At 33.0% G+C, this 14,910-nt stretch overlaps 1 long non-coding RNA gene across 3 annotated transcripts; it reads right to left on the bottom strand.

Annotated features, from left to right (window-relative positions):
- Nucleotides 1-866: 866 nt before the first annotated feature.
- LOC132266797 (uncharacterized) lies at nucleotides 867-4,579 on the bottom strand. 3 transcript variants are annotated; one of them, XR_009468721.1, is made up of 4 exons: nucleotides 4,193-4,579; nucleotides 3,921-4,018; nucleotides 1,281-1,304; nucleotides 867-1,098 (listed from the first exon to the last, which is right to left on the bottom strand). It is a non-coding gene; the product is annotated as an uncharacterized LOC132266797 (long non-coding RNA). The 3 variants fall into 3 exon arrangements; XR_009468720.1 differs by having other exon boundaries at nucleotides 867-1,304; XR_009468719.1 differs by lacking the exon at nucleotides 1,281-1,304.
- Nucleotides 4,580-14,910: the final 10,331 nt, after the last annotated feature.

Below are 14,910 nucleotides of genomic sequence, written 5' to 3'. Positions count from 1 at the left end.
TCATAATATGTAATATATTAAGTATTAAATAATAATTAACTAAAAATCATCCTTCTTACTTTTTGGGATACAAAATTAATAATTAAATTCTTATATTCAATTGTGGTTAAAATATCTTTTTCAATAGATAATATAGCCAATCCATTTAATCTTTCTTGTGACATATTTAATCGTAGATATGATTTTATCAATTTTTTTTTAGGTTTTGATTATTAGTTGTAACAAATTTATCAATAGCTCCCACTACAAGAAAAAAGGGCTTCTACGAGCGGTCAAAAGCGCCATTAAAACTTATTCACAGCGCATTGTAAGCCCTCATGTATGAGGGTTTCGTAAATACTTCAATTTTTTTACGAGATACTTGGGAGGTTGTTAATGCATCTAAATATTCATGAGGCACCATGCGTACGTACCGTAGAAAAGTTTTTTACGGCGAATTTTAACTACCCGTAAATAATCTACGAGGCACCGAGGCATGCCGTAGAAAAGTTTATACGGTGAATTTTAACTACCCGTAAATAATCTACGAGGCACTGACGCATGCTGTAGAAAGTTTCTGCGGTGAATTTTAATTACCTGTAAATAATATAAACCATTCTCACGAGGTGCCATAGAAAAGTTATTTACGAGGATTTTCACTACCCGTAAATAATATACAGCCTTTTATTTACGGGTTTGAAGCTCCCTGTAAATAAAATATATGTATTTTTTTTAATAAATAAAGCACCCCTTAAATGCCAGTTAATTAATCATCCACAACATGTAATTAACATCACTTTCAGTTATAATTCAATTCAAAAATCATATCAACACATCCTATATGATACCAATTGTCATAATCAAAACAATCTCTTGAAATACCCCATTAAATATATCAAAAAAGTTAAAACATTTTTACAATTCATTATTTATCAATGTGCCAAAATAATTCAACATTTATCAATGTTCCAAAACAGAAAGTAAATCCATTTGTCAAGAAAATCATCAATTTCCTAACACTTTTGTTGAAAAATTGATAAACCTTCTAGCACTTGAGTTTCAATCTGCACTTGTCAAAAAACCACCTCAGTGTCCATGGTACAAAATCCAAGCAAGTAGCTGCATCACACAAGTCTCAAATTCAGAATACTAATAATAAAAGGGAAAGAACAAGATTATCATTTATAAACCAAACATAAACAAAATGTAGTCAAGAAACTACTACCAAAAAGTACCAACAAAACAACATATAGAAATAAACAAAACCAGAGCAAGAGAAACTATTGCAAAGATCAACTGACCTGAAGATTAGATGTCAAAAAGCCCTGCAACAATTAATAGACATGAAAAAAAAGAGTAGCAATATCAACAAAAATTTAATGGGAATGACATATATTTACATGAGTAGCAATATTAGCAGAAATTATTTCTGTTTGATTTTTAACCATCAATATTTGGGAGTAATGGTAACTGAAAGTCATTACAATGATATTTCAAGTTCCAATTCTGATTAATGAACATTTGTGATTCAAGAGTAATTGTAAATATTCAAAATGTACTATGTTAAAAAAATAACAATTTATTTTAAACTGAAACTTTTAGAGTAGATACGTTGATTAGGTTTTCGATATCAACCTGTATTATATTTTAATTGTGATCCAAGAGTAAGTAAAATAGCTAAGATGGACTTATTTGGACATCTTGGCCATCTCATTAAAGATGAGAGGATCAGACAAATGGATGGTACATGGATAAGCTCGACTTTAGTCCATCCCATGTGCACTGCTTAAATAATAGTACTAGTAAAAAGTTTGAGATATATATTTTGTTGAAGATATATTGAGACCAACTCATTTGTCCAAATATTTGGAGAAGAATTGGTTAGATAACACACTTTTTTCCTACTTTCATTATTTTCATTTTGAATAAATAATGAAAACAAATTGCTCCAGGTCCACATATCTCCAGTATTATTTTCATTGTCCAAAATAATTCTAATCAAGCAAAATAAATCTCAACTCAACAAAACAATGTCCTATGAGTTACATGAATATTATGAGATCTTCTTTCATAATAATATCAATTAAATTAAAACCACATAATTCAACAATACTCTGGTATTGAATTGGATACTTATTTATAACTCAGTTTCAAGTATTATTACTCACTAGTCTACTAGTTTGCCCAAAACCCATATCCATTCGAAGTCAACCATCAAGCCATCTCATACTCAACAGGGACACTTAATCATTATTAGCTGGAGTCTGATTCGGTTTGTCCAAAAAATTCAACCCCTATACTTGAACAGTAGTTACTACTATATACAGACTTATCTATACAAGTTTGTCTAAATATTTAAAAGATGTATGACAGGTGTTAGTTTGGTTTTTTCTTGTGTAGATAGGATTGGGCTAAACACCACAAAATATTTGGAACTTTGGCATTATAAACTGTTTGTGACAGTTTGGGCCCACTAATATCTTTTCATAAATTAGCTGTAGGTGCAATGTCTCACAAGCAGTGCTGAGTATTAGACTTTGCATTCATTCGCATGTGTTTCTTATGATATATATTTTTTTTTAAATGGTTTTTTTTCTTATCAATTATCAAAAATTATACTTCAACAGTACCCTGTTATCAATTCATCCCAGCTAACGAAAACACCATTTGTTTCTTGATGATAGAGAATAATATATTAGTATCGATGGGGTTACTATTTTTCGAGCACCTCCAGGTATTGAATACTCATCCCTTGAGGCCAGAAATAATAATAATAGTTAGGATGATATTTTTATTGAGACTGAGACTTTTACTTTTAGACCTGAACATACTTTGTTTGGACGGCTTAGGTCAACTACCAAATACAGAATCCTAAAATTTATTTTTTTATGTTTCACTATCAACCTGACTAGTTTGGAATCTAAAGAAGTATTACTAAACTTTATGTCTGCTTTAGCAACTTAAATTTTACAACACTAATAGAGTGAAAACAAGCCCAAAAGATTACTCAAATAGCCATTGATAACGATGATCCCAATTTTATCTTTAGTAACTTAAGTTTTCTGTTCAGCCCAATATCGAACCCAACTAGCATTACTAGACCTAAGCAATCCTTCGTGCATAAAAATTATAAATCAAAAAGTAGCAAAAATGGTCATTTGACCTTTGTTGTAGACTGGAATCATAGAAATTCTTATTCTTCTTCTCCTAATAAACTGGTGATAATCAATACTGTCAGAAAAAATAATTTCAAAAATGTAATGCCAACAAATACAGAAAAAATAAGATCGTTTGACTAAGAAAATAAGAGAACATATAATACGAGGCACAAAAATTTAATTTAAAATTGAGAACATATGCAAGATAAGAAAATAAGAAAAGCCATTAAAATTTAATACAAGGCAACAAAAATATAATTTAAAATTGATGTTTTAATTACTTACTTTTGCGGGACCACGCATGCTGAAATTTATCTATCTTTTTCCCTCTTCAATTCTTACTCATTTGCTCTTCTAATGAGAATGACCTATTGATATATACTATGCATCTTATTAGTACTTAACTTTTTTAGATGGTCTATATATGCATTTTGTATTGAAAAGGTAGAAAATACTAAGGAAATCAAATCACATATCAAAGAAGCTTAGGGGGAGCAAGGAGATACAATATTGCAACTAGGTTTGGCAATTATCAAACTTAACATACTAGAATTGCACCAATGCTTGGTCCAATAAATATACAAATAAATAGTTTAATTTATTAGGAAATCAAACTTATAGTTTAATTTGAACTAAGAAGACAAACCCAAGCCAATAGAGATTCAAAACCAAACTGAAAACATCAATAGAGATTCAAAACCAAACTGAAAAAATCATATACACATGTAAGTATATATTTATAAATATTTCTTATAAATGAGAGAAATTGTGGGTAAAACATACCAGGAGAGGAGACAGAGAGCTGAGTTTCCTCCTCCTTCAGAAAATGTCGTGAGATTCTCACTTATTGGTCCAGCAAACACCAACAAGACTTTCCCTTCCTAGAGACAGAGAGACCACCGTGTATTTTAGACTTTCAGTTCAATATATATACACACACATACAAATACATATGTGTGTGCAGGCGCGCGACTGTGTGTCAGTGTGTACAACTTATGTGTGAAAAAGAAATCAAGAGGAAGTAAATTAAACAGAGATAAGTTAAGGTTGCTTACTGATTAGACAAAGGGCGAGAGAGGTTAGAGAAATTCAAACACAATCTTCAGACTTAGGGTTTCATCTCTGAGCCGTGCGTTATCATTTAGGGCTTAGGGCTTGCCGCTTGCTTCGATCGATGGCAAATTAAAAGGGCTCACGGAGAGAAACGTTAGGTTTGATTGAAAGAGGGAAAAGAAATTTCGTCTCTGAGTGGATGTGTTATGTGTATTGCTTTGATGCAATATTGCTTCAAAAGAGAACTTTGATCCAGACTTGTGTGTTTTGTGTGGGTGTGTTTCGAAAGAAATTTTGCTGGTTGTTGGTCGCTGGTCGCCGGTCGCCGGCGCCGCTCCCCTCTTCTTCATCGCTACTCCCCTCTGATTTGTCTCTCCCCTCTTCGTCTGTGTTTGAGCCCTAGTAATAAGAGAAATGTGAACTGGGTTTTTTATTTATCTATATATTTTTTTAAAGTGTAATTTTAACTGTGTCCAATTTGGCGGGAGGGTGAAAAAATTTGGGGAAGTCTTTTTACTTATTTACGGGACAAAATTTATCCCTTAAATGTTGTTAAATATTCACGAGGACTTTAAAGCACTGTAAAGAAAAATTGTAAATGTAATTTTAATTGTACCCAATTTGGCGGGAGGGCAAAAAATTTGGGGAAATATCAAATTTTAGCACAAATATCTCGAGGACTTTAAAACGCCGCAAAAAAAAATATACTTATTCACGGGACAAAAAATATCCCTTAAATGTCAAATTATAACACTTTATTTACAAGGATTATTTGTCTCGTTAAAGTTGAACAAGAACTAATATATTTAAATATCCACGAGGACTTTAAAAGTCCGTAAAAACAATTTTCAACGAGGATTTTGCTAAATCCCCGTGAAAACATGTCCCTTTATAAAACAATTACGAGGATTCTCTCATTATTCCCATAAAAAATAGTTTTCACGAGGCAAAATAAAGAAACCCCGTAAATAAGATGTCGTAAAAACCCACTTTTCTTGTAGTGCGATCCCTTTTGAGATTGAATTAGTTTATCTATTCTTCTCTCTTTTTTTTAGGTTTTTCAAATCCGGATTCATACTTTCTAGCAGACATATTCAACCTTACAATATGGGTAAAAATAGTCACAACTCACAAACAAATATACAACTATATAAAAAATATAGATATTTACAAATTTATAACAACAAAAGTTAGTAAAACTAAAAAATAATTAAAGAAAAAGAACAATATAACTTGATTTAGAAAGCCCCAGTTCAATGTTGTTGCAAATTCTTCAATACAAGAAAAGTGCGTTCAAATTGAGACTAATGAATATTGAGTCTTGAGTCGAGAAGAAAGAATATTGTAAAGTTGTAATGAGAGAGAACTAAGGAGGGAGATGACTTGTAATTTTTGAGTTTGCTGAGAGAGGAGAGAATGAACGTGAGGAATAAGAAAGAAATAAATAAAATAAAAACTAGAAAAATAGAATATGGAAAGTTTCTACACTTCCCCATACAATGGTTAACATCTTTAATATTTGTTGCGGTGCAATTTACCAATATATATATATAGTGCTGGTGTAAAAAAAAGTGTACAAGATAGAGAAAGAAAGAAAAATATATTATTTAAGAAATAAAATATTTGGGCTCATACTAAGTGTGTGTTTTGGTTAGGGTTTACTAAACAACGGTGAATGAGGAGAAGAGAGAGAAATTGAGAGAAAAAAAGTAGTTATTTTAGGTGATAAACATAGTTAAAGTTTAATTTAAAATCGTCAATGCTGATGAGGAGAGAGAAAAAAAAGTTATTTTAGGAGATAAATTCTTTAGTATTTAATAATGTTAGGAAAGAATTACAATATAACTTATATAAGGGAACTATAATATTTTGGGGCTTTCTTATTGGCTGGGGTTGGAGACGCCCATACTGATGAAACAACCCATAATCTGGTTGCCAACCTAGCCATTCTCATGTGCGTTGGGCTATTCTTGATCTTAGCCATATTTAAGTCCACTGTAGTTTCCAATACGGCCGTACCCATAATCTGATAGCCAACCAAGAAAAAATCATATATGTGTATATATATTTGTGTAACGTAAGCGGAAGCAATAAATTTGTTTGCGAGGAACAAGAAACCATGAATAAACATGGTAGGTGTTTTGAATCCACAAAACAAAAAGATAATTCAGAGTAATCTAATATATTATTTAATAATTGAATGAAAAAATTAATTCTGCACTTTGCAGTAGACGTATTTATAATAATAGAAACCTAACTCTAAAAGAAAACTAAAATATAAAGAAACCTAATAGCAAAAGGAAAACAATCCCTTAAAGAAATTAAATAAAACTACACTTCCTATAAAAAATATAAAAATAAAATAAATAAGAAATCTAAATAATAAAAATTACTAGGTAGATAAAATTATCCTACATCAGTGCCCTCTACTTCGGAAAAAACTCGTCCTCGAGTTATGCTGCTACTCATCATATATTAATATGAATAAAATTCGATACCATTGATGACTTGACCTTGGTGCTTCAAAAACTTGCTTCGTAATTGACCAATTCTAATAAAACAACAACTGTGATAGATTTTCAATCTCCATTGGTAACTCAAAAGGAAAGAAATTATTTGAAATATATCCAATTTCATGAGGAATGACAACAAAGAAATTTTCTACTCTACTTCAATAGACTCCAGGTCCAGAAAAATCAAATTAGAACTGTGAGAAATTTTAAGAGTCATTCATGTTATTGGATAATTGTTCTGAAAATCAACCACCCAATTTGGGGTGCAAAGTTGAAACCCATTAGTAAGATGACCTCCAATATATTTCTCATAATAAGGTGGAAGAAACTTGGCTTTCAAAAGACTTTTCATCTTTAACCAAGATCGTTCTGGTGCTTTCCTTTGTTGTGCAAGAGAAACTCGCAACTGTTCCTACCAATTAAAAGCTATTCCTTCCAATTTGTATGCGACCAACGCCACCTTATTTTCCTCTTTAATTTTCATGTAATCAAAGAACCTCTCAAATTCTTCTAACCAGAAATATTCAACATTAAATAAACCATCAAAACTAGGAGGAAAACTCCTAGGATCATAATCCCCATGATTATAATATGTTCGTGTGTCTCTATAACCCCCAAAGACCTCTTCAGCATAATCTTTATCATTACTAAATTTTTCCTCGTAGGCTAGCTGCCTACGCGGTGGGATGAGGTTACGATTCTGAACAGGGCGAACGCGATCTTCGTCAACGTTATGCACCCTATTGCTCTCGCGATTTTGCTCCAACTCAAACCTAGCAATCATTGTTTGAATATCTTGCAACGTTCGCCAGGTTTTACATTGATAGCCTTGAAATTCGACTTTGAAAAGAGCCACTCTCTATCGATCTTCGTCGGCAACAAGGTTGCCACGAAAACGATCACCTGCCATCAGACCAGGAAAAGACAAGACTCTGATACAACTAACGTAAGCGGAAGCGATAAATTTGTTCGCGAGCAATAGGAAACCTTGAATCCGCAAGGTGGGTGTTTTGAATCCACAAAACAAAAAGATAATTCAGAGTAATCTGATATATTATTTAATAATTGAATGAAAAAATTAATTCTTCACTTTGCAGTACACGTATTTATAATAATAGAAACCTAATTCTAAAAGAAAACTAAAATATAAAGAAACCTAATAGCAAAAGGAGAACAATTCCTCAAAGAAATTAAATAAAACTACACTTCCTATAAAATATATAAAAATAAAATAAATAAGAAATCTAAATAATAAAAATTAATAAGTAGATAAAATTGTCCTACATCATTGTGTGTCCATTTAATAAAATATCATTTCCAAGACAACTTAGCGTTTGTTGGGATATGGATTGCGAATTCTTAGAGCAACAATAAATATACGTGAGCAACCAACACAAAAAACGCCATTGTCAACTTTAATTTTATGTTAATCATTTTGTTGCCCATACAACTCTCTTATAAATTAAACTTCTCTTTTCCATACGCTATCAAACAAAACTGTTTACTCCATTATTTTCTATCCAATGGAAAGTCGACAAGTGGTGAGTTTCAATAAGCTTGCTACATTAGATTAGTACTCTAATTTATCCTAAAGAGAAAGGTGTGACATGGAATTATTGATATGGTCTACCAATAGAGAAGAGGTATATGGCGAGTTCTAATGGAACTTGCCACACTGGATCGCAACTCTGAAATTGCATGGAAATAATACCATACATGCAACCTCATACAATTGTTCAAAACAAATTTAACCAATTGGCTTTCAACACATGGCGAGTTCTATGGAATTTACCATAGTATATTAATTCTTTTAAAGAATTATTGTTATAGAAGGTTTATGGGTTAAAATCGTATGTCCCTAAGTAATTGGAGGTTTCCCATTATGCTAAGACCAAAGTTGACTAAGCAAGGAAGAAGGGAACGTGGTGCCAAAAATCTCTCCTACTTTGTAGGGATTTTTAGCAGATATTCAGCCACTAACCTTGCTAAGTCAAAATACAAGCTTGTAAGAGAAAAGGAATGTGGGATGATTTGTATTTATGGATTCACATATATGTGTGTGTGTGTGTATGTACTAAAAATACAACCACGATGAGGAGTTGCTAAAACAAAGGAGTACACGATGCCATAGATTCCAAAAATTAGAAAGGAAAGTTTGGTTGAAGGAAGTTACCAAAGTCAAGGAAACGTGGGTCGCAAAGGAAAAGGAACGTGGGCAATGATTTATATTTATGGATATATATATATATATATATATATATATATATATATATATATTCATACATATTCATACATATATATATGTTATATCAGATACACACCCACGATGAGAAGAAGCCGCTGTAAGTTTAGAGAACACGACACCATGAAAGGAAGGAAAGTCTAACTAGAAGAGGTTACCTAAAGCCAATGGAACTTGGGTATATGAATAATTTCTATATACATGCATGATATATATAGAAATTATACAGAAGGAAGGACACTGCAGAAGGAATGACCACAAAGAACGTGGGATACTTGACTCATCATGAATGTATCAGTTGAAAGTGGTATTTCTTGCAACTACTACCATTAATTGAAAACGGTTGTCGTAAATTATGGATGACAGGGCTAAGATGATTAAATCGTGTCTAAATTGGAGAAGGAATTTTCGGTAAAAAGAAGAAGAACATGAAGACGTGGTAAATGTGTAAATTTATGAAGAAGACAAGTGGAAAGTTCACTCCAAAGAAACAACCCACGATACAAGTTCATGGAAGACTATGGAGAACATGGCTGGAGTTATGCATCAGAGGAAATAAAGAGAAAGAAGAAGATGAAAGAAAGTGGTTACAACTGCCAAGAGATCATGGGACACTTGGCAGTCCGAAGTCAGTCCATGTGGAAATCACTGAAACTGCCACATCAAGCTGCTACATGCATGGAAGAGCTCTATAAATAGAGCACTTAAGGCTAGCTTGCAAACCCTGTTCAACACTACTCAAAGCCCTATTTTATCAACACATCAACACAAACATCTTTGCTTTCATGTATTTCTCATTTCAACAATGAGTTTGCACTACGTCTAAACATACTACTTTACTAGTACATGTATTTCCATTCCAGCAATTAATGTACATCATTTTAAGTTGAGTTTAGCGCTTTGCTATCTTGTATAGCATTCATTCCATGTGATGAATTCTCATAACGCTTGAGTTAAGTCCAGCCCTCCTTTTGCTACTTTCCGTCCAAACACTGCATTTTCATATCTCTAAATTTCCAGTCTTGTACCTTCAATATCATCTTCATTTCCATTAGCCATAGAATAGTTTGAAGTCCTTGTTCAAAGGCAAAAAAAACCCTTCGAAAGTGGTCATTCTAGACCTTCATACAATCGCCTCATCTCCACAAATTTCTAACTAGATTACTATTCGGATTTCTACTTTGGAACTACTGTAGTTCCTGGCACGCCTGCACACTCACACTATTCTATCTTATTCACATTCCACACTTTCCGGAGAGCAAAACCAGCACTCTTTTGCATTCCACACTTTCCGGAGAGTAGAACCAGAGCTTCTTCGCGAGCTGAACAAAACCTAAGGGTTATCTCCCTAAGTTCAAGCAACTTATCTTTATTGTTTTTCTTAATTTGCCTAAGCTTTATATTACCTGTACTTATTCTTTACATTATTGTACATTAGACCATGTCTCTACTTTCTCACCGGGGCTTTGCTTTACACTACTTGTACCTTAGCTTCAAGTAGTTATATCTTTACTTTCATGCACTTTGACTTGGTGTAACTTATTTTCTCTTCTACACTTGTAATTCCTTCAAATCCAAGTATAATGTGATCATAGATATGATTTTTCATACGAATCATGCCTTCAAAATATTTATAGAGAGTCTGATCTTTGCTTGACGTTAAACAAGAGAATTCATCAACACTTACTATCTATAGCGACCTTTATATTAAGTCACAATCCAAACCCACCTATATTCCATTAGTCTCAAAATATATATATATATATTCTTTTAGGAACCTAATTTTTTTAGAGGATAAATTTTAATTATTTTTTATTATATTGGTTAGGAATGAATTACCAAATCTATCCATAATAGATTCACAATGTGATAATTTACTTTTTATAAATTCAATACAAGAAAGTTAAATTGGTAATATAACCAAAAAAAAAAAAACAATTAGTATATTTTGAGACAATAAAAAATTGAAAAGATGGAGATTTTTTTTTTTTTTTTTTTTTCTTTGGGGGATAGTGAGAATATACAAAGCCAAGTACAAATAAGCAGAAGCAAGTTAAACAAAACAAACCCAAACGCTTAGCTCCATTTCATTCTAAACCATTCAACAGTTGGTGTTTCCAATTTGGTAGCAGGTATGGAAGTGATCATTTTGGATCATGATGTGTGTTTTCTTTAATGATAAACCACTAGTAATAGCATGAATCTTTGCAGGATAGGGCTATATTAAGGATGTCGAACCTCAAGGACTGTGGCAGTTATGCTGTCAAGATACTAGGATTATTCTAATTTAATTCAAAAGAGAAGTTTTAAATTTTAATTTAACTAATTATTTAAATCTAACTTAAACTAAGTAATTGGGGAGATCAAGAGACAGAGAATCTAAGGTATTGATTTCACCACTAATCCTCCCTCTAATAGTCAATTAGACATATTATTAGGATATTTTGTATGATCAGAAGATGTATGGCTACAAGCACATAACATAATTTATAAAGAAAAACTCATATGTCTAGGGCCAATAACCCATCTTTTGTTAACATGGATCGTCTATTTAACTACATTAAACTAAGGGCTAGTTTGGTGTGCAGGAATAAAATTTAATGGAATGAGAATATAAGTGGGAATGGAATGAGAATGGAAAGGGAATGGAATGGTCATTCTCATTCCATTGTTTGGTTTCAAACATAAAATGATAAGGAATGGAATGCTTATTTCCATTCCAATGTTTGGCCGGACCATCCTAAAACTAGAATGGAATGATTTTTTTTAAAAAAACTTTGAGTCAAACCACCAAGGGACCATTCCAACATGGACTCAAACCTATGTGAGATTTGGTCCACTAGTTCTGCTAGATTCCGCTCTTGAGAAAGAGCAACTTTAGATTGGTCTTGCGTAACTCTGGCTAAGTCTTGGGTGACTTTTGCTTGGTCTTGCGCAAACCTATCTTGCTGCATTGCCATCATGCGGATGTTGTCCGTGATGGGTCCATTTGTCATTGTTTGAGCAAATTTTTCCATCATATCATTTTCATCAGGTGCAAATCGTGAACTTTCCACTGGAAGTTCACTGGCTTGTGTCTCTTTTAGTTCGGCAAGGTCTTGGACAAACTTGCCTTGCCTTCTTCCACTGGCCATTGAATAATCTGTTAAGAGGTCCCGCCGGGCGTGCTAAGATGTTTGGCTCCTAAAACCCGTGGTCCTTTCTAAGTGCGGAAAGGAGGGTGAATTGTGAGCGTGCCAGGAACTGCTGTCGTTCTAAAGTGGATATCTAAACAATTATCTAGTAAGAGATTGCAGGGATCAAACAATTGTATGAAGGACTAGAATTACCACCTTCAAGGGTTCTTTTTGCCTTAAAAAAGGACTTTTGGATTAATCTATAGCTAGTGGAAAGGAAAACGGTATTGAAAGTGCAGAGCTTCAAAGTAAAGTGCTGGAAAGTAAGAATAATAAGTGCAAGACTTGAATTAAACATATTGATAGTGCATTACATGAATGTAAAGATACATGAATGTAAAGAAATTGAAGTGCTGTTGGATCGTGTGATTTGAACAGGGTTTGCAAGTGAAGCCTAAGTACTTTATTTATAGATTTTTCCATGCATGCATAGTAGCCTTAGCAGCTTCCACTTGTAATGATTTCGAACTGCCAAGTGTCCCATATCCTCTTGGCAGTTGTAACACCTTCCTCATATCTTTTTCTATCATATCTTCCATTCTGTCTTCCACAATTTCTTGTTCCTTTTTCCCTACCGTAAATATCTTCCCTTTTAGACACGATTTCATCAGCCTTATCATCCAAGTTTTACGCCGACTTCCTTCAATTAGTGGTAGTAGTTGCATGAAATACAACCACCTTCAACTGTCGTATTTTAGCCAAGTGTCCCACCATTTCAAAAATCTTTTCTTCTGCAAAGGTCTCATTCTTGTACAACTATATGTATCATGTATATACATGGAAGTCATTTGCAGACCCACGTTGCCCTTCCCTTTAGTAACCTCTCTTTTTTTAACTTTCCAGTTTTAACCTTGGCTTTCATGGTGTCGTGGCCCCTTCTTCTTAGCAACTTTTTCTTCAGTAGACCACGCCTCCTTGATTTTAGGTATCCTTCTTCGACTAAACTTTCCATTCTCCCACTGACCTTACATCATGGTTGTGGCATACTTCCTTGATTTTAGCTTCTATCGTCGGTTGCTTCTTTTATAAACAAATATATCATCCTCCATATTTGCCAAACACGTCTACTTAAATTTAGCAACTTCCCTTCAACCTTGCCTCAACTGGATTTAGACCTCATGGCATTATGGACTCCTTCTTTATAGCGATTACCTCATCGTGGGTTGAGTCTGACACATAAATATATATAGTTGCATATATATTTATAGAAACAAATTAAACTCCCACGTCTCCTTCCTTTTAGCAATATTGCTTTGACTTGGCTAAACAATCGTTGAAGTCTCCTAAAAACAAGGAGAAAACCAACCCCACGTTCTCCTTCTTTGGTTAGACCAACTTTGGTCTTATACTTTAGGTAAGTCTCTAGTTTATTGAAACCATGATAATAACTCTTTAACAGAATTAATATGCCATGGTCAGGACTATGGTAAGCTCAGTGAAACTCGCCATGTGTGGTAAAATTCACCTCATATAGGAAAAAAAAATGTGGGCCATAATTGGACTTGCCACTTTCCTTTTAGCAAAAAATAGGAAAATAACCCATATAGCAAAACTATACTGGCCCACTTGTAATACTATATAGCTTCCAATAACAATTCATAAGAGCTGCGATCCAGCTAGTAAGTTCCATTGGAACTCATCACATACTTCCTCCTTATTGGTGGGTAACACAAGATCAAACTTCAACAATCCCACATTACGCTTCCTCTTTTAGATATTTTAAAGCATCAATCCAGTGTGGCAAGCTCATTGGAACTAGCCACATGAATGGAGTAAACAATATATATTATATATACTTACACAAGCTGATATTATGCAAAATTTTAAGAATTAAAATTTAAGTGCTAATTAAATGGTTTGAATAATGAGAATGGCATCAGCAGTAGTAATCCTGTTGGTGCAAATAGCAGCAATACACAAATAAAAGTTCTAAATTATATTGTTTATATCTCTAAAAGGTGTAGTTTTTCTCCTTGATCACGTTTCTCTCCTGTTTCTTTCCTTAAATTGTGTTAGGTTTTCTATCACTTCTTCTATTTTCTCTCTTAAAAATTTAATTTTAAATTATAATTGACTGACAACTCACATGTCAGATAATTTATCATAAAAATGATATTTATCATTTCTCGTATTTACACTAGGAAGGTTACGGAGTTTTCATCAATACGAAATGGTTGTGCTTGGTCAGACGAGTTTAAAATCAGAGGACAAAAATGGTATGTGTTTTATTATCATTATTAATATTTATAATAAAGAATCAACCTCCACTAGCATGCATTATTTTTGAGAAACTACATTCCATGCGGCTTTTTGTAATGATTTCAGCAATCTATTTTTCTATCCCAAAGGATTGGAGAGGGAAAAAATCAAATACCTGTCCCTCTTTCTAGAAGTTGCTGATTGGCAAACACTTCCTCTTAATTGGAAAATATACTCAAAGTACAAACTGCCGATAAAGGACCAAGTCGGAAGCTAACACCATGAAAGGGAAGGTGAAAACCATATGCTTTGACTTTTTTTTTTTTTTTTTTTTTTCTTTTTTCTTTTCTTTTTTCTTTTTTCTTTTTCTTTTTCTTTAGTTGTTGTAGAAATAGAAAGGTATTGAACTAATAATTGTTGATTTACTTTCTACCTTTATTATTGTTTAATCAATTACTTTCCGTTCAAATATATCTTTGCAGTGAGTGTTGTTTTCATTCCTAACAAGCCGAATGGGGTCTCAGGCGGTTCATGTTGCAAAGTGATCTCCATGACGATTCAAAAGGTTTCTTAGTGAATGATTCAAAAGA

The sequence above is a fragment of the Cornus florida genome, unplaced genomic scaffold, assembly GCF_030987335.1.
Source record: "Cornus florida cultivar Cherokee Brave unplaced genomic scaffold, ASM3098733v1 CherokeeBrave_3.0.0_Hap2_Chr07, whole genome shotgun sequence".
In the NCBI taxonomy this organism is placed as follows: Eukaryota; Viridiplantae; Streptophyta; class Magnoliopsida; order Cornales; family Cornaceae; genus Cornus; species Cornus florida.
This window is presented reverse-complemented; position numbering and strand designations above follow the sequence as displayed.